The sequence below is a fragment of the Salvelinus alpinus genome, chromosome 10, assembly GCF_045679555.1.
Source record: "Salvelinus alpinus chromosome 10, SLU_Salpinus.1, whole genome shotgun sequence".
In the NCBI taxonomy this organism is placed as follows: domain Eukaryota; kingdom Metazoa; phylum Chordata; class Actinopteri; order Salmoniformes; family Salmonidae; genus Salvelinus; species Salvelinus alpinus.
The window spans coordinates 47130154-47156313 of record NC_092095.1 but is presented as its reverse complement, the minus strand read 5'-3'; the positions used below and the strand labels follow the sequence as shown (position 1 = coordinate 47156313).

The window sequence follows — 26160 nt, the reverse complement described above, 5'->3', positions numbered from 1 at the left end:
AATTCAAATCAGCATTTGGACAAGTTTAGGTAGTCGCTTCCTGTTTCAGTCTGATTTCTTCCACTTGGTACTAGGGAACTCTAACCAATTAGGTAATTTGTGGCTACCTTGTTTTTTTCTCTCTAAGTGTTTCTTGTAGGTGTGCATTTTCCCTTCTCAAGACAACTGATATGTAGGCTATAACCATGCAACAATACTAGCATAGTATTGTCTACTTACCGTTGTGTTGATTACAGAGCTGAACCCATGTCTACACAGCTTGCTTGCGCCCCAAAAGGCCCCATATTACTTTCATAGTGCACTACTTTTGACTAGGGCCCTTAGGCAGTGATGTAGTGGTTGAAATATATGTGGGTAAACGCTGATCACTGGTCGGGATTAGAGAAGTAACACTCCCTATATTTTCAATGTTTTTTTCCCGCAAAAGGTGGGCAAGCGCTTGGCAAAAAATAAAAAGTGCGTAAACGGCGTTTAAATGCATTTACACTCCCCTACACCACTGTCCATAGGACCAGCTCATAAGGGCTCTGGACAACAGTAGTGCACTATATATTGCTGATAGAGAGCCATCTGGTTTAGATGAAAGCTGAAGCTATTTATGTCTGCAGCTCCTCTAATTAGGGCTGTGGATGAATCCATAGCCTCCCAACCTTGACCGCATGCTGGGGCTGTAATTTACTTAATCACTTGGAGAAACTGCAGTTGTTGTGATTCAATCGATACTACAAGTGTTTTTTTCTCAGCAAAAGAAAGAAGGAGGAGGATAAAGATTACCATAATTTTGAAAGAATAAAGCAAAGGAAATTGCCCAAAAATAGCTAGTTTGGAAGAAATGAAGACTACCTTTCACTGACAAAAATGTTGATTATCTAGATGACAGACATAGTTTAGGCTGTCATTGTGAATAAGAATTTGTTCTTAATTTACTTGCCTAGTTAAATTAAGGTTAAATAAAAACGAACAAAAAATGTTGTCACATTTTTACTCCTTTTATTCCCTTTCCTATTCTTTCATTTTGACTCCCTGTAGTCTCCTATTCTAGCAAGCCTGCCTGTGTCATTCCTCTGAAAGAACCAGATGAGCCGGGGCAGCCGTTTCCTCCCCGACCCCAGCACTTTCCTTCTGGGCCAGGCGGTGAGAGAACGGGGGGGAGAGGAGAGGGGGTGGAGGGTAGGAACGGTGGCACACTCTGCCTGGAGAGGGCACGCTAGTGGTCGGCTGGGGAGAAACGATGGGTGGGGGGGGGTGTTCCTGAACCCCTGTTTCCATCCTCTCTTCCTCTGTCTGTCTTTCTCTCTCTCTCTCTTTTATTCTGTGTGAAGGGAAACCTGCATATTGGGGGCTTGTTCCTGTGAGTCATGTTCACTGTGCTCTATCTCCTTGTTTAGCTTTCTCAATGTGGAAACTGAGTAGGGGTGTGTAAAATAAAAAGAAAGAAAGGTGTCTGGGCAGTGAGAAGGAGCAGCCAAGGGTATTGTGGAGGTCCTCTGTAGTTTTAGGATCCTGAATAAATGATGTGAGAACACAGACAAAGGGTTTGGGGTGATGGGTGCAATAGTGAGTGCAACATTCATTCTGGTTTAAAGGACCAGTGTAGTCAAAAAGGTGATTTCCTGTGTTTTATTATATTTCCACACTATGAGGCTGGAATAATACTGTGAAATTTGGAAAATTATGATAATGCCCTTTTAGTGTAAGAGCTGTTTGAAAATACTGCCTGACATTTCAGCCCATTTTGGTGGGATGGAGAATTGGCCAGCCTTGTGACCTCACCAGGCAGTAAATTGGTTAATAGACCAATAAGAAAGAGAGTTCCAAACCCCTCTGCCAATAACAAATAGATGTCAGTTTTCCACTTCCCACTCAGACCACTCCCAGACAGTCTTAGCAACATTCTTGCTTGAGAAATTGCTCTTTGCTATTAGAAGCTATTTTTGTTTACTTTTGACCATTTTATTTGAAAACAAAGGTACTTCATTGTTACCCAGAAAATATTTGATATTGAGATAAAAAAAAGGCTGCATTGGACCTTTAACCAGGCTATTGGGCTGGTGGGTTAAAGATGCCAACAAAGGGAAAACGTAACTTTGTCTTGAGAGACTGAGTTACTTGGCGTTTCAGTGGTAAAAAAAAAAAGCAAAAAGGCCTGTCTTACACACCCAAAAAATGCAGAAATCTCCACTTACACGGTATGAGACCATAGGATTTTGAACACTCACCGTAGCACTCAGATTGCAAACAAAACCCAGAAACCCAGAAATATAACTCATTGAATATATTTGATTTCTATGACCCAAACTTCCCACACTGAGGTGACCCAAAGCTCTTACACCTCTAGGTGTGCATCCCAAATGGAACCCTATTCCCTAGTCAATCAATTAAATGTATTTTATAAAGCCCATTTTACAACAGCATGTGTCACAAAGTGCTATACAGATACCCAGCCTAAAACCCAAAAGAGCAAGCAATACAGATGTAGACACTTCTTAGCTTTCGGTTTTTGGTCCGAGAGCATGCAGCCGTGCTCTCCATGAGACCATGGAGACACTGACATAACATTGCCTCACCTTTCGAGGCTTTGAAGTGATAGGGATAAGTTACCCTCAGCTTGGACATGTCACAAAGTTCAAAGGCCTAGACTGGACGTCTCCAACCAACTAGACCTCTTAATGTAGAGGATGTACTCGCTGTACGTCCCGAGTGGCACCCTATTCCCTCTATAGTGCACTACTTTTGACCAGAGCCCTGGTCAAAAGTAGTGCACTATAAAGGGAATAAGGTGCCATTTGGGACCGACTGTCTGCTTTTCCTTTCAACCCAATACTCTCCCTCCCTCAACTTCAGAGAACAATTCAAAAGGAGAGAAAGAGAGAGTTTTGAAACCGTTTTGAGTGCAGTATTTAATGTTAAATTCGAATAGTTTCTTGTTAATGTTGTTTTGTGTCTTCTCACTTTTGTTTATTGTTTATTTCACTTGCTTTGGCAATGTAAACACGCTTCCCACGCCAATAAAGCCCATTTGAATTGAGAAAGAGAGAGAGAGAGATACAGAAGGGATTTAAACCAACAGCAGTTTAAGTTCTTTGAGCCAATCTGTTGTGAGAGGCAGGTCTTGTGTTTTACATTTGTATTTTTTTGTGAGATGGAGGGATGATTTTCATCTCTCTGTCTTTGGAGAGTAGCCACAGTGTCAGTCCACTGACCTCTCTCTCTCAATTTAAATCAATTCAAAAGGCTTTATTGGCATGGGAAACATATGTTTACATTGAAAAAAGCAAGTCAAATAAACAATAAAAAATTTATAGTAAACTCAAAAAAGTTCCAAACGAATAGAGACATTTCAATTGTCATATTATGGCTATATACAGTGTTATAACGATGTGCAAATAGATAAAATACAAAAGGGAAAATAAATAAATATAAATATGGGTTGTATTTACAGTGGTGTTTGTTCTTCACTGGTTGCCCTTTTCTCTCTCCCTCCCCCATCCTCAACCTAAAGACGGTCTCTCTCTCTTGCTCTCGCTCTCGTTCTCGCTCTCTCTAAATTTCTATTTCAATTTAAGTGCTTTATTGGCATGGGAAACATATGTTTTACATCGCCAAAGCAAGTGAAATGGATAATAAACAAAAGTAATAAACAGTAAACATTACACAGTAAACATTACACTCGCAAAGTTCCTAAGAAATTAAGACATTTCAAATGTCATATGTGCTGCAGACTTTTCTAGTGCCCTCATCAATTTGTTGATATACACTACTCAAAAAAATAAAGGGAACACTAAAAGAAAACATCCTAGATCTGAATGAATGAAATATTCTTATTAAATACTTTTTTCTTTACATAGTTGAATGTGCTGACAACAAAATCACACAAAAATTATCAATGGAAATCAAATTTATCAACCCATGGAGGTCTGGATTTGGAGTCACACTCAAAATTAAAGTGGAAAACCACACTACAGGCTGATCCAACTTTGATGTAATGTCCTTAAAACAAGTCAAAATGAGGCTCAGTAGTGTGTGTGGCCTCCACGTGCCTGTATGACCTCCCTACAACGCCTGGGCATGCTCCTGATGAGGTGGCGGATGGTCTCCTGAGGGATCTCCTCCCAGACCTGGACTAAAGCATCCGCCAACTCCTGGACAGTCTGTGGTGCAACGTGGCGTTGGTGGATGGAGCGAGACATGATGTCCCAGATGTGCTCAATTGGATTCAGGTCTGGGGAACGGGCGGGCCAGTCCATAGCATCAATGCCTTCCTCTTGCAGGAACTGCTGACACACTCCAGCCACATGAGGTCTAGCATTGTCTTGCATTAGGAGGAACCCAGGGCCAACCGCACCAGCATATGGTCTCACAAGGGGTCTGAGGATCTCATCTCGGTACCTAATGGCTGTCAGGCTACCTCTGGTGAGCACATGGAGGGCTGTGCGGCCCCCCAAAGAAATGCCACCCCACACCATGACTGACCCACCGCCAAACCGGTCATGCTGGAGGATGTTGCAGGCAGCAGAACGTTCTCCACGGCGTCTCCAGACTCTGTCACGTCTGTCACATGTGCGTGTGAACCTGCTTTCATCTGTGAAGAGCACAGGGCGCCAGTGGCGAATTTGCCAATCTTGGTGTTCTCTGGCAAATGCCAAACGTCCTGCACGGTGTTGGGCTGTAAGCACAACCCCCATTTCACAGAAGTGTGATTGACTTGGAGTTACATTGTGTTGTTTAAGTGTTCCCTTTATTTTTTTGAGCAGTGTATATGTTGAAGAGGGTGGGGCTTAAGCTGCGACCCTCTCTCACCCCACAGCCCTGTGGAAATAAATGTTTTTTTTTGCCAATTTTAACCGCACACTTGTTGTTTGTGTACATGGATTTTATAATGTCGTATGTTTTCCCCCCAACACCACTTTCCATCAATTTCTATAGAAGACCCTCATGCCAAATTGAGTCAAAAGCTTTTTTGAAATCAACAACGCATGAGAAGACTTTGCCTTTGTTTGTTTGTTTGTCCATTAGGGTGTGCAGAGTGAATATGTGGTCTGTCGTACGGTAATTTGGAACTTGGCCACTAATCCTGCCAGTCACAGGGGAGGTGAGCGTCCACGGCTCTGACTGGGTAATTGGCCACAAACTGGTCAGGGATACATTACTGCCATCTTTGATTACTATATACATTACTGCCTTCGATGATTACTGTATACGTTACTGCCATCTCTGAGTACTGTATACATTACTGCCGTCTCTGATTAATGTATACATTACTGTTTTCACTGATTACTGTATACATTACTGTCTTCACTGATTACTGTATACATTACTGCCGTCTCTGATTACTGTATACATTACTGCCTTCACTGATTACTGTATACATTACTGCCTTCACTGATTACTGTATACATTACTGCTGTCTCTGATTACTGTACATATTACTGCCGTCTCTGATTACTGTATACATTACTGCCTTCACTGATTACTCTATACATTACTGCCGTCTCTGATTTAAAAAATACTATATATATTTTAAATTTAACTAGGCAAGTCAGTTAAGAACAAATTCTTATTTACAATGAGTAACTGCCTTGTTCAGGTGCAGAACGACAGATTTTTACCTTGTCATCTCGGGGATTCGATCCAGCAACCTTTCAATTACTGGCTCTAACCACTAGGCTACCTGCCGCCCCTAGGTGACAGCCATGGCAACAGCCAGACCATGATACACCTCTCTGATACCATTCCTTTAGGCTAAGCCTGCATCCCAAATGGCACCCTATGCCCTATATAGTGCACTACCTTTGATCAGAGCCCTATGGGAAGGGAATATGGTGCCATTTGGGATGCAGCCTAAGACTGGAGTGTTGGTGAGCCTGTACTGTATGTGAGCAAATGAGGAGAAGGCAATAGAGCTGTTCGAAGATGGTGAAAGCATAAAAATAGAAAATAGAATTCTGCTTCTATATCGGCAAAAGTGCACTGCTAGTCAACTAAAAACACTAGCTATATTCCTTTATTTTTCTTCCACGGCCTGGTTGGCAGACTACATTTGAAAATCTTTGAATGCATCCCCACTCACACAGAAAACTCACTAAAGATGTGGAACTTTTCACTCAAACTCACAACGTTTCTGTCTCAGTCGGATCCACTTAGTGAATCGATGCAAACATTTATTTAATAGTTTTTTGGATGATTGATCTGGGTTTTCTGCAAGCCTTTTTTTCCCCGACAAGCCTCCAAATTTTACCACCAGCAGTACAGTCAATGAACAATAAGACATCTTCTCCAACAAAGAAACCCTGGCAGTGGTCTCCTCTGTCCTCTTTTAAAAAATCTATTAAAATTGAGTTAAAATGAATGACAACCAGGGATCAATGGCGGCAATTTTAGAAAACCATGCAACTTTCATTCAGATTGCAGTGAAGTATTGATTCAAACTAGCTTAAAGTAAATCTTTTTTTTTTATCTATCTAAACAATTTCATTACATCTCTGAAAGTAGAATAAAGTTAACTAAAGTATGTATAGCCACACATTGATTTAATGCGCAGTATGCCCTATTCATCATAAAATATGACAGTATAATTATTTGTTACTGCCTTATAAGAGAAGTGTTTTAAATCATCATGTCCATAGCTCAGTCCATTGAGTCTGACCGTAGGTAGGCACACACACACACACACACACACACACACACAAACACACACACACAAACACACACACACACACATACACACACCCCTTAGACAAGGCTAAGGGATCATCCATAAGAAAGTCTCTCTGCAGGTGTCTATATCTTGGCAGTGGTTTTCACTCCCGCAGGAGCGATCAATATCTTCCAACAGCTACCTCAGACCCCGAGACACTCCACACAAACTGTTTTTCATATACAGGATATTATTAGACAGCCACAGTGAAATGTCAAGATCTTTAAAAGGTAAATATCTCTCAAATGTCACCTGGAGGGTTTCCAAAATTATTTTCATCCTCATTGTCAAGATCGGGGCTGACATTAGGAATGAATGATTTTTCTGCCATGGGTGATTTCTCAGAGTCATTTGTTTCTGTCGTGTTTTCACTGATCGTTGTGGTGTGGTTGTTTGCATTCTAATGGCTGTTGTGGAGCAGGAGAGCAGGGCAACTGTTTGACTGTTAGGCTTGTGGGGGCTTTGAGATGGCTTTGATCTCAAACACTATGTGGAAGCGGAGATCACAGACAGTAGATGGAAAATAGGCAATACCTAAGGTAACTAGTGGTTATCACACGTACTGTAGGCTATAGGTTGGTGGTTTAGGATAGGGTTGACCGACATGCCTGGATTAGATTATAGTCTTGAATTCATCCCCTGATGTATTTTTTTATTTATTTTTCCATTATTTTACCAGGTAAGTTGACTGAGAACACATTCTCATTTGCAGCAACGACCTGGGGAATAGTTACAGGGGAGTGGAGGGGGATGAATGAGCCAATTATAAACTGGGGATTATTAGGTGACCATGATGGTTTGAGGGCCAGATTGGGAATTTAGCCAGGACACCAGGGTTAACACCCCTACTCTTACGATAAGTGCCATGGGATCTTTAATGACCTCAGAGAGTCAGGACACCCGTTTAACGTCCCATCCGAAAGACGGCACCCTACACAGGGCAGTGTCCCCAATCACTGCCCTGGGGCATTGGGATATTTTTTTAGACCAGAGGAAAGAGTGCCTCCTACTGGCCCTCCAACACCACTTCCAGCAGCATCTGGTCTCCCATCCAGGGACTGACCAGGACCGACCCTGCTTAGCTTCAGAAGCAAGCCAACAGTGGTATGCAGGGTGGTATGCTGCTGCTGTATGTGCTTGTACTTACATGGAACTACAATTAAACTTGAACTTTGTCTGGCCATGTGAGACTAGGAAAGCTATACATACAGCTCAAAGCCGGTCCTGTACAGTATTGTTATACCATCGAACCAAGCCGAGCTGGGGTGGCCTGGTTACATATCCACCATAGCAGCTGGAACGTTCTGGAAAGGACAATATGAAAAGAAAATGGTTTGGGTCATCACGGTAGTGTGAAAAGGGTATTGGACTGGCCCAGGTAGGTTAGCCTGGATCATAGGGAAACAAAAAATATATACTAAAATCTACTGGGAAAGTAGCTCTGCCTTGCGTTAGTGTTTCATCCAGTTTCCAGAGTAATCAAAAGATCAGAGGAAATGTGCCCTTTCACACTCAATATCATCTCAAATAGCAACCATTGTCACGTAGATTTGTTTTTCCCATCACAGATGATGTCTATTTTGAAGTTGTTTGTTGTTTGTTTGTTTTTCGTAACTGAAACATCTGTTTTGGTCTCCCGTGACAGACAGCTTGGCACAGAGCGAGGAAGGCAGCGGCGGCTTCACCAGGCAGAGAGTCTCCTCTTCGCCAACCCTGGAATTGTGGGTAATGATGAGGCTCCCATGGGAGATGTGGATGTTGCACTGTACCAGCGGTTCTGTCATAATGGTGGGTGTAGCTGGTGTATGCAGTCAGGCGCAGGAGAGCAGAGAATTGGGAGCAACTTTACTCAGAATAATGAATGGTGCAAGGTAAAACTCTACACTTGCCCAAACACACGAACATCAACTTTTACACACGGGCAAAAAACAGCACCCGTCGAAATAACCAGTCACCAACATTACTGAACATGACATAAAACAATCCCGCACAACACCATGGGGGAAACAGAGGGTTAAATACATGAACAATAATTAGGGGAATGAAAAACAGGTGTGTAGAAACAAAGACAAAACAAATGGAAAATGAAAAGTGGATCAGCGATGGCTAGTAGACTGGCGACGCCGACCGCCGATCGCCGCCTGAACAAGGAGAGGAACCGACTTCGGCTGAAGTCGTGAAAGGTTCTGATGATGTCACAGCGTCGGGAGGAACACAAACAATTAACGCTTGAAAGGTTTGTTTGATGGAAGCCAAAAAACAAGGAAACCATGGTTATAGCTTTTGCAGGGTTTCTCAACCGCTCATTTTATGATTTGAAAAGAATATGATAGAGACACCTTGATTAATAATTTTTTTCATGTTGATTATTACTGTATGATCCCTTCAGATTTAGACTACAGCTCTTCACTGTTCACCACAGCTATGTAGTATTACTCTTGCGAAAGAGATCTTCTGGCAGTATTTTTTTTAAAGATTGCTAAATTAGTATAGCGGCCAGCTTGTCACGATCGTCATATGGTGAAAAAGAGGAGGACCAAGGCGCAGCGTGATAATGATACATCTTCTTTTATTGAAGACGAACACGAAACGAAAGACACTATACAAACTAAACAAAACAACAAACCGACGAACGTGACGCTATATAAACAGTAAGTGCAGACACAAGCAACTTACACATAGACAATTACCCACAACCTACCTAATGACTATGGCTGCCTAAATATGGCTCCCAATCAGAGACAACGATAGACAGCTGTCTCTAATTGAGAACCAATCCAGGCAACCATAGACTTACATAAACACCTACACTGAACACAACCCCATGAACTCTACAAACACCCCCTAGACAATACAAAACACCCTAGACGAGACAAAAACACACAAACATCCCCCATGTCACACCCTGACCTAACTAAAATAATAAAGAAAAACAAAGATAACTAAGGCCAGGGCGTGACACAGCTATCTAAACTTGTAGTAATCATGGTCGAATTACCAACCAGGGGGCCCCCATTGATTTTGTTTATCACTCTCACTCATATATCATGTTAAAAACTGCAAACATTGCTCTCCACCCTATGGCAAAATGTGTATAATTGCAGGAAATTGTCTCTGAATTTTTAAATCTCTGCCCGATGGCAAAATGAGTAGAACTGCATGGAATTAGTTAAACAATTTCAAAATGTCACTCCTCCCCAAGGCAAAACGTGTAGATTTGCAGCAAACTTGCTTAAAAACTACAACATGTTCTCTACGCCCCATAGCAAAATGTGTAGAATTGCAGGAAATGAATTCTAAAACTTGAATTCTTTCTCTCCGCTGTCAAGAGACGTGCCGCTAAAAGGTTTTACTCGCAAGGTTGGGCAAACAAAATTTCACTTAGGGCCTTCAAAAGGTTAGGGCCGGCTCTGACTAGATCTGTGGGTATGGATGTGTTTTTTTTGGTTGTGGCCCCCAGCACCATCAAAGTTGCCCATCCCTGCCCTATATAGAAGGATACACTACTTTTTGACAAGAGCCCTATGGGCCCTGGTCAAAAGTTCTGCACAATAAGGGTGACATTTGAGACGCAGCCCTAGACTATAGACAAAAAACACATTCCATCTTTACATCAGTCTCCTTCAGATAGTTTACAATTGGCTCATTCATCCCCCTCCTCTCCCCTGTAACTATTCCCCAGGTCGTTGCTGTAAATGAGAACGTGTTCTCAGTCAACTTACCTGGTCAAATAACGGATGAATAATGAAAAAAAAAAAGATATGTAAGCAGAGCCAGTAATCCACAAAAAACATCAAGTTATGTGAAAAGGGGAGGGAATAAGAGCAACACAGTGGAAAACCATTAGACATTTCATAATTTCCCTCCAGACGTGATTGAGCTGGATCGGCTGAGAGTTCAAAACACTCTGGACGGGAGGCAGTCATCCATCTTGACTGATTATGTCATTTAGATGTAATTGCAAGCCCCTAGGGATCGCTTTTCCACATATGCAGGCAGCGTGCACAAAGACCCACACACACAAACAGCATATTGCATTGCACTCACTCACTGGCTATAACATTTCTGTTTACCCTCACAAAGAAAGTTAAATGTCCCATGCACATCCGCCGACTGCTCCGTTTCATGGGTAATCAAATTAGAGTTGGTTTTCGATACATCACTGACAAATTGTTTATTAAACAAACGGGGTTCGGTTGCTATATAAATGACAGCGATTCAGTGGGGAGCACGAGGCATAAACCTTGCTCTGTTGTGTGTGTGTGTGCGTGTGCGTAGGGGATTTTTGTATTTATACATTTTGGGATTTCTTTGTATTTTACCCCCTTTATCTCCCATCGCTGCAACTCCCCAACGGGCTCGGGAGGCGAAGGTCAAGTCATGCATCCTCCGAAATATAACCTGCCAAACCGTGCTTCTTAACACCCACCCGCTTAACCTTAAGGAAACACCGTTCAACTGACGACCGAAGTCAGCCTGGAGGCGCCCTGCCTGCCACAAGGAGTCGCTAGAGTGTGATGAGCAAAGTAAAGCCCCCCTGCCAAACCCTCCCCTAACCTGGACGACGCTGGGCCAATTGTGCGCCGCCCTATGGGACTCCCGATCACGGCCAGTTGTGACCCATCCTTGGATCGATCCCGAGTCTGTAGTGACACCTCTAGCACTGCGATGCAGTGCCTTAGACCGCTGCGCCACTCGGGAGGCAGGGCAAGAGATTTTTTTATATACAGTACTGACCACAATAGTGTATCACATTTTAAATGTGAAATAATTTAATTTGTCAATACTAGGTTACAGCTGAGAAAACAACTTTTAACAACAAAAGTTTTGGTTTGTATGGTTTTCACAATGGTTATCCCTAGCTCTCTTCTACACACAAGGAAGTGTATAGGTCAAGCCCTGGTTCAATGACCACACTATTGTCCACTGCTTGAGTCAGCGTCACCTGTCAATCATCGCATGGAAAATGCCTTTAGAATGTGATCGGTCTGCTGCTCCATATAATCTCTAGTATTTGACCTGTTCAGATGGAAAACCTTTCACTGCATCCCAAATGGCACCCTATTCCCTATAGAAGTGCACTAATTGACCAGGACCACCCTGCTTTGTTTTGTCTCTATAGTAAAGAGATACAGTGCATTCTGATTCAGACCCCTTCATTTTTCCCACATTTTGTTACATTACAGCCTTATTCTAAAATGGATTACATTATTTCTCAATCTACACACAATACCCCATAATGACAAAGCAAAACAAGGTTTTTAGAATTTTTTGCATATGAATAAAAAGTAAAAAACTGAAATACCTTATTTACATAAGTATTCAGACCCTTTGCTATGAGACTCGAAATTGAGCTCAGGTGCATCATGTTTCCATTGATCATTTTTTAGATGTTTCTAACAACTTCATTGGAGTCCACCTGTGGTAAATTAAATTGATTGTACATGATTTGGAAAGGCACACACCTCTCTATATAAGGTCCCATAGTTGACAGTGCATGTCAGAGCAAATATCAAGCCATGAGGTCAAAGGAATTGTCTGTAGAGCTCTGAGACAGGATTGTGTCGAGGTACAGATCTGGGGAAGGGTACCAAAACATTTCTGCAGCATTGAAGGTCCCCAGGTACACAGTGGCCTCCATCATTCTTAAATGGAAGAAGTTTGGAACCACCAAGACTATTCCTAGAGCTGGGCGCCTAGCCAAACTTAGCAATCGGGGGAGAAGGGCCTTTTCGTCATGGAGATGACCAAGAACCCGATGGTCACTCTGACAGAGCTCCAGAGTTCCTCTGTGGAGATGGGAGAACCTTCCTGAAGGACAACCATCTCTGCAGTGCTCCACCAATCAGGTCTTTGTGGAAGAGTGGCCAGGCGAAAGCCACTCGTTAGTAAAAGGCACATGACAGCTCGCTTGGAGTTTGCCAAAAGATTGAACTCTTTGCCTGAATGCCAAGCGTCACGTCTGGAGGAACCCTGGCACCGCTCATCACCTGGCCCTACGGTGAAGCATGGTGGTGGCAGCATCATGCTGTGGGGATGTTTTTCAGCGGCAGGGACTCGGAGACTAGTCAGGATCGAGGGAAAGTACAGAGAGATCCTTGATGAAAATCTGCTCCAGAGAGCTCAGGACCTCAGACTGGGGCGAAGGTTCACTTTCCAACAGGACATTGACCCTAAGCACACAGGCTTTGGGACAAGTTTCTGAATGTCTTGAGTAGCCCAGCCAGAGCCCAGAATTGAACCCGATCTAACATCTCTGAAAAGACCTGAAAATAGCTGTGCAACGATGCTCCCCATCCAACCTGACAGAGCTTGAGAGGATCTGCAGAGAAGAATGGGAGAAACTCCCCAAATTCAGGGGTGTGAAGCTTGTAGCGTCATACCCAAGAAGACTCTAGGCTATAATTGCTGCCAAAGGTGCTTCAACAATGTACTGAGTAATGGGTCTGAATGCTTATGTAAATGTGATATTCCAGTTTTTTTTATTTTACTACATTTCCAAAAACCAGTTTTTGCTTTGTCATTATTGGTTATTGTGTGTAGATTGATCAGGGATTTTAAAAATATATATATTTTAGAGTAAGGCTGTAAGGTAACAAAATGTAGAAAAGGGGAAGGGGTCTGAATACTTTCCGAATGCACTGTACGTAGGCTACCATTTAGGAATCTGTGTTGTGTAACATTAGACCAAGGATGCAAACCAAATGGCACCCTATTCCCTATAGAGTGCACTACTTTTGACTACATAGGGAATAGGGTGCTTTTTGGGACACAGACCAAGTCTAAACTATCAACCTGCCTCTGTCAGCACCATATTACGTCATTGCACCATTTTGCTAAGTGATACAGCAGCTATGCCGGAGACTGAGAATATTATTTTAGTGTGTATGTGTGTGTGTGTGTGTGTGCGCCTGCCTGCTTGAGGCCCTGTGTGCATGTGGTCTGGTGTGGTCTGCAGGGATGTGGTGTGATGCACATCTTTAATAACAGTACATTAAACCTGTGGTTGAACAGACCCTTCTTCTCTGCTAATCTGCTGGAAATTGAGTCTGATGGCCCGTGAATCAGAGAGCCTTGTTGTTGTGATAGAATGTCTGTGTCGAAATGAGTCTGTTCTGAGGGCAAAAGGGGGTGCAATTCAATATTAGGAAGGTGTTCCTAATGTTTTTTTACACTCAGTGTACAGTAGATCATTATATGGATAATTCCACATGATATCACCAGGGGTGGGGGTGGGGTGGAAGGGTCTACAGTTGGGGCTATGGCATACAATAACAGTATCTACTGCATACAGATAGATAGACCAACATTTTGTCATAAATAGTAAAGAGAACAGGTCCCAATACCGAGCCCTGCGGTACACCTTTCTTTATTCCAGGAAACTAGACTTAACACCATCAGAAATCACACATTGTGTCCTGTCTGACAGATAATTCTCAAACCACTTGCAAGAAGCCTGATCCAGGCCTATTTCAGTCAACCTTTGAATGAGAATGTGGTCATCAGTGTCGAAGGCCTTGGAAAGGTCTATAAATAAGGCAGCACAATGATTTTTATGATCTAAGCAATTTAACACATCATGTAAAACAAGCATAGCAGCTGAAACGCTGCTACTGTCTGTCCAGGGATAAAACTGGATTGGTGCACATTTAGAATAGAGGGAGAAGTTAAAAAAGTTCCAGGGATTCTAAAACTTTGGAAAGGCAAGATAATCTGGAAATTGGATGGTATTTATCTAATTCAGATGATCTCTTCCTTTAGGGATAACAACAGAAACAATTGAGCCCTGGTCAAAAGTAGTGCACTAAATAGGGAATAGGGTGCCATTTGGGATGAACTCATTGAATCCCCCACTGGGATGACCAGCAGACCATCACCTGGCAGACCTGCCCTCTCTCTCTCTGTTATCCTTCTCTCTGCACCCAGAGTAAAACATCATCCCTCTGCCCCTCCTGTATCTCCATTGTTTGTGCAGTCTCTCCCTTTCTCGCTTTCTTCCTCTCGTTCTCTTTTTCTCTTTCTCTCCTCTGTCTGTCTGTGTCTCTCTCTCTCTCTTCGTCTCTCCCTTCTCTCTCTTTATCTCCTCCCCTCTCTTCTATAGTTTTCTTCCTCTACCTTTTAACCTCTACCTATTCTCATTCTCCACCAGATTCTAACCAAAATGAAAAACACACCCCCAATGGAACATAATACAAGATAATTGTACAGTGTATCAGTGTACAGTGACCATAAAGCAAGCAGCTATGTGAATCATGCTAATGATTGTAAAATAACAATATCACAGATGCCAAGACTGCAAAGGAAGTCACTGGGAGAGGATAGTGTGATAAAATCCTCACAAAATCCAACCATGTCCCAACCAGCCTCCACATTTTGCAATCACCGTTGCGGAATGACGATGAACAAGCAATAAACCTGCTAATCTTGAACACTTCTCTCTCCCCAAAGCAGAAGGCTATAACTCCTTCTGTCTCTCCTACACATCCTAAATGAGTATCATAACCGTTACCCATATGTTCCACTGTAGAGCAGTGGCAAAATCACCTAATTTCTGACTTTGCGAGGTTGTATTATACATGTGTATTACTGCTGGTCTATATGAGCGTGTTGGTGTTACAGAACATCTGTACTGGCTTCCATCCCATTTACATCGTCCACACACAGACAACACTTTTTGATGAGGCTCATAACCGGACAGTGCCAATGCTACTGCTACTCTGTTTCCATGTGATATCTGAGTAGGTGTAACATGGAATTAAGTATAGAACCCATATATTGTAGGTGCATTTTAGAATCTCAATCAAAAACACAACTTATTCTTGTCTTTCATTATTTCTTATTGTTGAGAAGGAACCTGCAAGTAAGCATTTCGCTGGACGGTGTATGCCATACAACTAATAAAAAAACTTTAACTTGAAACTTCATATCGGTGACTATCCCTTGGAGTGCAAAGTCAGACAAGGTGGGTCAAGTGAGGAGCACAGTGCCCTCCTATGGCCAACAGCTTTCCCCAATCCCCGCTCTCTCATTTAATAAACACATGAGCAGCTGGTTTGCTGGTGCAGCAGAGTGTGGTTGTTTGTGTGTGTCAAGTGTGTGTGTGTCAAGTGTGTGTGTGTGTGTGTGTGTGTGTGTGTGTGTGTGTGTGTGTGTGTGTGTGTGTGTGTGTGTGTGTGTGTGTGTGTGTGTGTGTGTGTGTGTGTGTGTGTGTGTGTGTGTGTGTGTGTGAGGGGGTTTGTTGTCATGGCTACCTGCTTCCTGCGCTCCCCTTCAGCTCCAGATGGGCCAGGCTTATTGGAAACAGAGTCATAGAGGTTGCCAGGCCCTATCTGGAGGCCCTCAGGGGCCAAATTAGGGCTCCCCAAGGGCCACATTAGAGCCTGTTAACTAAGTTAGATGGAGAAATGGACCAAGGGAGCTGACCGACAGACCGGGGCTCAGACTCAGACTGCATTCTAAATGGCACCCTATTCCCTATATAGTGCACTGCCAGACTGGATCAGGGTGCCATTTGGGGCAGCCTCAGACTCATCTCAGGGCTATAGTCTCTATTCTCCCCTCTGTCTTTTGTTTGCCTGCTGATCGGGAGATAGCCAGTTCCTGACAATGGAGGCTTTTCAGGTGGGATGTATTTTGGGAAAAAAACGGCTGAGGAAAGATGGTTAATGTATTCCAGTATTTCAACGCAAAGGTAGCTACGGTATTGTATTATGAGTTATGGGAGATGGGTTTGCTAATTCTTCCAAGAAGAATGTTTCTTTTCAGAATTTCCACAGACGAGTTGGTGTGTGTTTGTGTGGGGATGTCTGTGTGTGCCTGTTTGTGTGGCTGTGTGTGTGTGTGTGTGTGTGTGTGTGTGTGTGTGTGTGTGTGTGTGTGTGTGTGTGTGTGTGTGTGTGTGTGTGTGTGTGTGTGTGTGTGTGTGTGTGTGTGTGTGTGTGTGTGTGTCTTTAAACCTGAATCATCTTCACACAACAAGACTGGGTTAGCCTGTTGAACTGAAGCCTAGAGAACATTTCTGCTATATTATTGCCACATTCTTGATACCCATCAAAGCATTTTTCTATTTCTTTACAAGCAAATTAACAAGGGTAGAGGTCAGTAAGTGAGGAGGTTTTCATATTGGAATTCAACCATAAAGACTGGGGCCATGTTCTTCCTGCCCCTTAGGTGTGATTGACAGGTCTGTTGACAACCCATATAGGCTCCAGATGAGGCCTGCTCACTGTCCCTCACACTCCCCTCCATCTGACGCACCACAGGGAACGATCATAAATCACCTAACACACATACACACGAACAAGCACACACACACGAATACACACACACACACACACACACACACACACACACACACACACACACACACACACACACACACACACACACACACACACACACACACACACACACACACACACACACACACACACACACATAGTCCACATTCTTCAAGCCACTGGAGCCACTTGATCATCTGACGTGGACGTTTAAGATCCCCGTATAAAGGCCAGGCTTCAAACCCCCAGGGTGTGGTGACTTTTGCTCATAGGGCTCATAAAACTATTTTAAAATGAAAAATCTATATCCATTCTATGACCAATAAGCACACTATATACTCAATTCATGTCACAAATCGTACGAGTATTCGAACACAGCTTATAAGCAAAAGTCAGTCATACTGAGGGTGCATCTCAAAAGTGTAGAGTCCTTTCATGTCCTACCCTCTATGAGTGACAGGAGACAAGGAAAGAAAACCATGAAAGAGTACTGAGACACACCCATAATTTTGTGCAACTCTTCGGGCTGCAATTTCACGAATGACAAGTGGAAGGAGACAGGAGCAAGCTCACAGATTCTGCTTTAAAATGAAATGTCATTGAATCCACAACGGACACTATGTCAAAAATCAGAATGAGGTTGAGAGTAGATTTGGTTGGGTTTGTTATGCTTGTCTCATTCAGGTCATCCAGTGATGCTCAGAGTTAGCTTTTTCCAATGCCATCACATAATCAAGAAACATCTAACTTTGTCAGCTATGGTCCACAGCAGCAAGCAGAAGAGCTTGTGAGCACAGGCTCAAGGTTACCCACACAAGACCTATTCAGGCCTTTTCAAACACCTATGCCATTTGAACAAAGGATACCTGTTCAAATCCCTGTACAAACTGAGCATGGGAAACCTGCACCATCTTCTATACAGTTTGAATATAGAAACCTGTTCAAAAACCAACCCAGGTGCCTGTAAAATATGAACCTCAACAGCCTGCCAGAAATCAACAGGCGTTTCAACCAGGGAAACCGCCTGTGCAGGGCCGAGTGAAGTTTGAGCTGAAGAATCCAGTGTCTGTGACCAGTGTAGCGGTCCAGTACAGGCAGGACGTGGTTCAGGTGGAGGTCAAGCAGGATTTCCTAGGGAATGGTCAGTTGATCCGACCATCTGATCTGACCCTGGGAGGCTGTGCATCCAGAGTTTTTTTACCCCTTTTTCTCCCCAATTTCGTTGTATCCAATTGGTAGTTACAGTCTTGTCTCATCGCTGCAACTCCCGTACGGACTCGGGAGAGACGAAGGTCGAGAGTCGTGTGTCCTCTGAAACACAACCCAACCAAGCCGTACTGCTTCTTGACAGAATGCCCACTTAACCCGGAAGCCAGCCACACCAATGTGTCAGAGGAAACACCGTACACCTGATGACCGTGTCAACCCTGCCCACCACAGGAGTCGCTAGTGCGCGATGGGACAAGGATATCCCTGCCGGCCGAACCTTCCCCTAACACGGACGACGCTGGGCCAATTGTGCTGCCCCTTGCGATAGAGCCTGGACTCGAACCCAGAATCTCTAGTGGCACAGCTAGCACTGCGATGCAGTGCCTTAGACCACTTTGCCACTCGGGAAGCACCATACATCCACAGTTTGACCATGCTGACCAGAAGCTGCTGTTTGAGACTGAGCTGCTAGGATATAGGAGCATGCTAATGGTATGTTTGGGTCTAGTGTGTGTGTATGGGGAATTTGTACAACGAATAGTTCTCTTCCATAATTGTTGCAAGCTACAAAAGAACACATGAATTTATTTAGTTTGGAATGAGAAATGGAACAGAACATCTGTAGATTCCAGAGTCACTGTCTTTGTACAAGGAAGAGTGGAATTGATGCTTAGTGGTGTTGTAGTACAATATGTAGTGCTGGAAAGTGACTTTGTTTTCTTTAGAGAACAGAGGATGTACTCATCTATATCTTTACCTTTATCTACACACCAACACCAGTTTACAGCACTCCCATTGTAAGAACAAATGATGCTGAGGTTGGAGTTGAATGCCATTATCAAAGGTAAGGACTTTTATTTCATTCTCACTTTTCAAATGTTTTCCATGTCATGCTCAAATGAACACAACCCTGGCTCTGGCTGTAAAACGTTTGTATCCATCAGGAAGCACAATGTGACCAGTAATGCTCTGAAGCCTACCTGGGTTCCCTTTGCCTCCACCAAGGTTGCAGAGCAGCAGCTGGTCTTTTCTCTCAGGCTCATGACAGGACATAGGTGAGACTACACCTTTAAAGTTGACCTCTGCCATTTTGAGTTATAGAGTACCACTGTATCAGTCATAATACCAATAAAACCTAGCGGTCAAACAGAGAAATGGTTCCAATCATTTTCCCCATAGGGCATTTTTGTGTAGGCTTACTCTGCCATGACGTTTTGATAACGTTAACTCTCTTTAGGACAGTCACTTTTATTAATATATTCTCCTGTATTTACCCCCCCAAAAAATGTTTTAACGCTAATTAGCTGCTAATGTGGCTATCATAAAGCACTACAAATGAAATGACGATCTGGACGAGACTACCAAATCAAGGCAAAGGTAAGCATCTCTAGATTAACTATCTAATGATAGCTAAATGTAGTAATGAATAAATTGGCTAAATCTCTTTATATTGACAATTCTTTGTACTGTCTTGTGCAAGTTTGAAATTGACACAATACCTCTTAGCAAAGGTGTCAGCTAGAAATGACATGCAGGACCTTGTAGTTTTGCATGATGTCTACATTGATGCTAATTAGCATTTTAGAATCTGAGAGTAAATAGAGCAGAATATATTGATAAAAGTAACCTTGTCCGAGAGAGTTTTGCATGGCTATCAAAACGTCACATAGCCCTTGTTTTTAAGTGTTTCTAAAATCCCCTATGGGAAAAATGAATGGTGGAAAACAACTGGAACCATTTCCCTGTTTGACTGCTAGGTTTTATGGGTATTATGACACCTCCATTGTGAGGCTCTATTGCTGCTATAGCTTTTCTTCTCATTCAGATGACTGGCAATTTGAGAGGCCCTCCAGTGTCTACTTTCTGGGGCATGTCATGAGCATTGAAGCCTCCATTATCCAAGCCCACCATACAACTCTCCATGTCTACGTGGACAGCTGTGTGGCTATGCTGGCCACTGAACCTAGATATTCCTTCATTGAGAACCATGCAGGTTCTCAATGAGGAACCGTGAGCGGTGCGTGTGTGTTCCCCTTCCAGCTTACCGTACTTCTGTATATTGTGAATGTAAATTAAACTTTGTTTTTATTTCATCCCATCAGGTGTCTTACTGATGCAAGACAGACAGGCTCCAAGTCCCACTTCCTGCAGCAAACCCAGGATGACAAACTCTAGTTTCAGCTTGAGGCCTTCAGGTTCCACCAAGATGAGAGGAGCTTTGTGAGTAACGATACATTCACCTGAAGGCCATTTTATTTTTAGTCTGTATGTACTGTACTCACCTGTCTTGTTCATTAGGCACTAAATGGAAGAAAACGAACAGGGGGAATACCTGGACTTGTCCAATAAGAAACAATGACTTTGATTTTCTGTTGTTTACTCTAATGAACACAACCCTGTACAAGTAATATCTCTCCTACCTTCCTATAGATGTACATCACGTCATCTGAGAGCAATGTCGGCCTCTGCTTCCATTGGCTCAGAACACAAGGCTTGCTCGTTTACTACAGAGGGAAACCGATTTGTCTCTGGGGATTGAGTTTATACTGCACACAACTATAATTCTGCAAACCTGGATGTTTATATATTGGATTTGTATAGAACTAGGACCCAAAGCTATACATGGTTTAAATTTTTTTGCATTTTCTGAACTTGTTTTCTTTCCTCTAAGGTGGGTTTCAGCAGGTGGGGATGACCTGGTGTGTGGCTGCTGTGACTCCACCTGTGGCCTGAGAAAGGGGAGGAGTCTGCTGACTGACATTGTATTCTACCAGAGTAATCTTTTAAGTTTATGATTTGATCATCAGTGCTAGTGGTGCTTTTCTATCAAGTGGAGTCTAGCTTGCATCTCTTCCCCATCCGATTGTGTACACAGACTGATTACTGTTTCACAACAGATAGATGGGAAGCGGAGGCTGCCCTCAGTCCCATCTTAGTTCAGGATTCTGACTGGCTACAGATGAATGAGTTCCCTGAGGAGCAGGCGTCTCAACTAGAGGTCAACTACCAGCGCACAACAGATGACTGACTTTTGCGTTGTCTGTAGTTGTTCACTCGGGCACACCTTAAGGAAACATTTAGCAATGGTGAGTAAAAATCTGTGTTCTTATTCGACATGTTAAGATAGCTCCCTATTTCAAAATGTTTCCCACTAACTGAAGCTTTGAGAAACTGCTAAAACCCCATGCTATATGCTAGAGCTTGTAGATATGCATTTAGACAGAAATTCTGTATTACTCAGTTTATGATAAAGTTGTATTGTATTCTGAGTGAAGTAATTGAACTTCTTTCCTCAGGCGTGTCTCTCATGGAGATACTGCCGGCTGCTGTGGGAGGGGTCTCGCTCACTGCACTGGCGACATTGCTGTATTTGCGGCTACGCAAGACCCACAGGCAACAACCAGATTGCGCGACTGAGTTTGGTTTATCCAAACGTTACATTACTGATTTAACATTTGACAGGTAACTAGTAACTCACTGATTACTTTCAGAAAGTAACCTAACCAACCCTGAACACAATATACACATTTACTTGACCAAATCCCTTACATAAACTGTATTCAAAGTTGCCATGGCCATTACAAAACTGTTACATTCTGACCCAAGGATTGCCTACTGTAGGCTAGCCTGGTTAAAACAGACTGAAACAGACTCACTCAATGGTGAGCACGATGTTCCGTCTGGTTTAACCAGGCTAAGGCCAGCCCTGATCCCAGTCATCACTATTACATTGTGGTTTGATGAAAAACATGCCGTCTGGTGTTTCATGTTCGGCGCTGTCATCACCCACGGCTGTGGTATGAAAGTATGTGTATATGGCCGCTGCATACCAACGTCATGGAGCAATATATATTCAACGATCTGGGTGCAATAACAATGTTCTGGGTGCAAGACATGTGACAGGTCTTTGATGTGTGGCTGCCCTCTGGGTCATGTATCCTGTTAGGCAAAATGGCTGATACACACACGCATTCAAATTGAGACGCACACACACTCTTATACTCTCACTGTTTAACTTGTCAATTTTGCACCCCCACAAAACAATAACAGTTTGACATCTGTGAACACATTCGGGCAATAACAGTACAGTGATGCACTGAATTTATTCTCAATCATTCAAAGTCTCTTTTCTCTCTGGCCTGGTCCTGACCATCTCTTTGGCTTAAGCCTTAGACCCTCCCTTTTGTGTTCACATGTCTGAAAGGACTGGATAGGTGAAAGTTGTATGACACACACTATCTAAAGTCTCGTTCAGGCCCTGCTTTTGTCCCGTTCCAGTGGAACTTCCAGGGGTGAGAGAGATTCAGGAAACTGCTGTCATGTGGCCTGCCGATGCTCCATTAAACATGTCTTTCATTACCCCATACTCTGTAGGGTCAGCCCTACCCTACCAATCAAATACCCAGCCGGCAAGCACGAGTATGCGTGTAGAGCACGCAACACATACACACACAGCCGCCAGGCCTGTACACGGGAACAAACACCCTATTAAAGTGGGGCCTTGCATATTACTGTAATAAAGGCTCACAGTATTGCATGTATGGTCTTTTTAATCATGTCTATTTATCTTCCAAGGCTGGGAAGCAACAGTTCATGATAAGCACCGTGTTTCATGAATTCACCGCCTCTGGTACTGTAAGAAAGATGGCAACCGCTAGAAGGAAAATCCATCTTGTTGGATTATCATTTTTATTTATTATTTAACCAGTTAAGAACAAATTCTTATTTACAATGACAGTCTAGGGACAGTGGGTTAACTGCCTTGTTCAGGTGTAGAAGGACAGATTTTTACCTTGTCAGCTCGGGGATTTGAGCTAGCCCACCACTCTAACCACTGGGCTACCTGCCGCCCCAGGAATTTTAGCTCTAAATTGTAGTACACTAATAAAAACAATGGAATTAATCTTCATGTCAGTCCATTTTAAGATTAACCAAGCTAGCCTAGGCTAACCCTGTGACAATGTTCGTTTGGTAATGGTCATGGCAATTTTGAAAATATGGTTCTGTAGTAAGTGCTTTTGTGAAGTAAAAGTGTATGGGCTGTGTTCAATCCATATAGCGGAAGTACAGCGTGATTGAAACGTAAAGGCAATGTTCCCGCCTTAGTGGAGACTGCATTCACGGTTACCGCTGCATGTCGGCTCAATCGTAAATGACTTCAACATTTAAATTGCGCAATCAGTAATACTTCAGCAATACAGATTGAATACAGCCCTATATTACGTTTTAAGTGTCGACTTGTAAATGTTACCGGGGAGCGGTGGTACTGCAACCAAGCTCATTGGCTCTTTTGATTTAGCTCCAATCTGTCACGTTCCTGACCTGTTTTCCTTTGTTTTGTATTTATTTTAGTTGGTCAGGGTGTGAGTTGGGTGGGTTGTCTATGGTTGATTTTCTATGTTGGGATTTTGTGTTCGGCCTGGTATGATTCTCAATCAGAGACAGCTGTCAATCGTTGTCCCTGATTGAGAATCATACTTAGGCAGCCAGGGTTTCACTTGTGTTTTGTGGGTGTTTGTTCCTGTGGAGGTTTTTGTTGCCACACAGGACGGTTTCGGTTTTGTCACATTGGTTGTTTTTGTATTTTGAAGTGTTTTGTTGACTTTCATTAAAATAATGAACACTAACCACTCTGCGTTTTGGTCCACACCTTCTGTCAGCGAGGACAGCCGTAACACAATCACGGAGAAGCACATTGTCTGCTGGTCTTTGCTCTAAAATCTAACCTATTCATATATATATATATATATATATATATATATATATATATATATATATATATATATATATATATAAAAGGCTGATAAAAAAATGGGCTCACCAGCCAATAAATGACATTAACCAAATAACCGGTTGTATTACAGGTCTTCTTCTACTGCAGTCATGCTGCACATCATATCAATGTGATTCCTGAGATGTTTACTCTCCACACTTTAGCCCTAGTTGTCGTCCTGAGGCGTCGTGTGGTCGAGACATAGGATGTGAATCTGAAAGTTGCTGTCAGTAGGAACGATTCTTTCCAAACAAAGGATAGTTAACATCAAGTGGTCATGGATGGCTTTGAACATGGATGGGAAAACAAATCTCACAATAGCATCAATTGACCCTGGTGTGCAAAACCAAAAAAAAGATCACAGAAATTCTTGCAGCTCCCTTTGGGGATATTTTTGGGGGTTATGAGGTGTGGTTCTTTAGGGCAGTCACCCCTCTTCCTTCCATCGGGAGGGACAGTGACCTTATAGCAGGCAAAGGTCGAAGGTTTCCCCGCAGCCTTTCTCTCTTCCTAGCACACACAAACGCGCACACATGGACACACATACACACACATATACGTACACACCAAGCAAATATACACACGAACACATGCATGTACGCACATGAACGCACACACACACACAGACGGATGGATGAAAGGGACTAGAACATCAGGAGACTGATTATCAGACAGACAGACAGATTTACTGGAAGATACAGAGACAGGATAGCTCGCCATCCCTCTATTTACTCAACACGAAACACTCCATTCTGGAGACAATATCAATTTCCTCTAGACGAAGAAATGAAAACAAGCCACGATTATTAATCAAAGATGGAAATTACAGTAAAGACAGATTGAGGGGAACCTGTTTTTGCAGCATGATCTCCGGGAAGAACTATTCTCAACGTATTTAAAACCGTTCTTTCTTTCTTTTCTTTTTTTCTACCAACAGACTAGGCTGCTTTAGCCACCACCTCTGACACACATTCCCATCTGTTTGTGATGCTCTGAAAGAGGTTAGTGGTAGCATGTAATCAGCGTATTAGCGAAAGACTAAATAAGAGCGAATGAATGAGGGGCTCTCCCTCACTGAAGCCCATTAATGCGGGATAAGAGATCCTTAATTGTGTCCTGTGAGTCTGGATCTGAAGAGGCTAATTAGATCATCTTCCTCCATTATCAACCCCGTTTTCTTTTTCTTCCTTAACCAGGATCTTAATTAACAGGGTTCATTATGAGCCATGATGGAAATCGTCGGAAGAGATCGTTTGACAGAGGTTGCTCTCTCTCTAGTCTCTAACCCAGAGCAACATGTCACAGTGCACTCTCTTAGTTAATAAACCTATATCAGCAGCATATAACCTCAATATTATAGCTTACAGCCTTGCTAGTTTTCTTATATCTTTGTTATTGGGTATGTTCCAGGTTGTCTTTATAGCAGTTGGGCTGCACATAGTATGATCAGATCCCCCAATGCCTGGAGAAGTGTTAAAGTAATAGCCTTTCCATCTACTCTGACTATCGATGACATGCCATACATATGTTCCTTGTATTTCAATTGGACAGTAAATCTATCATCACAGACTTCAGCTGAAGACAGAAGAAGAACCTATTTCTTGCGAGACTATTTTCCTGTGATTCCCTATATCAGCTGTACTAACACGAGGTGGAGGCCTCTCACCCTCCTCGAAGCCAGCGTAACGATACAAATAGATGGTCGGCCCATGGAACTGTTTGCAACAGGGAACTTAACACAGATATCTCTTACTGTGGAGCATATGGTTTTCTCCTCTGACAAAGCAGAAATCCATCCCAAAGCAAACATGGCACCTTGCCTCCATCCGCTATGAGTAGAACCTCTACCAAAAGCACTGTTTGTCTTACTTTTACTGTGGTTTTATGTGGTATTAGACACTGGGCAAAAGTCTGCAATTGTTTTTCCTTTGGTGGATTAAAGTGTAGCAAATGTTCCTTTGATCCCAGGTGTGTGTGCGAGTGCATGTATGTATGTGTGTGTGTGTGTGCGTCTGTGTACGTATACGAAACGTGTACTGTATTTCTGTGTGTGCAGTAATACACCGTGTGTGTATTGGGGAGATAGGAGGAAGGCAGATTATAGGAAACTTATCTCTGAGCCACGTTTTGAGATGGGAGCTAAAGAGCGTTCCTCCCTGGAGTAGCAAAAAATGTGCAATTGCTCAACGTTTATGAATCCT

At 42.9% G+C, this 26160-nt stretch overlaps 1 pseudogene; it reads left to right on the top strand.

Annotated features, from left to right (window-relative positions):
- Positions 1-1077: 1077 nt before the first annotated feature.
- On the top strand, positions 1078-21214 carry LOC139532932 (zona pellucida sperm-binding protein 3-like; annotated as a pseudogene).
- The last annotated feature ends 4946 nt before the right edge of the window (positions 21215-26160 follow it).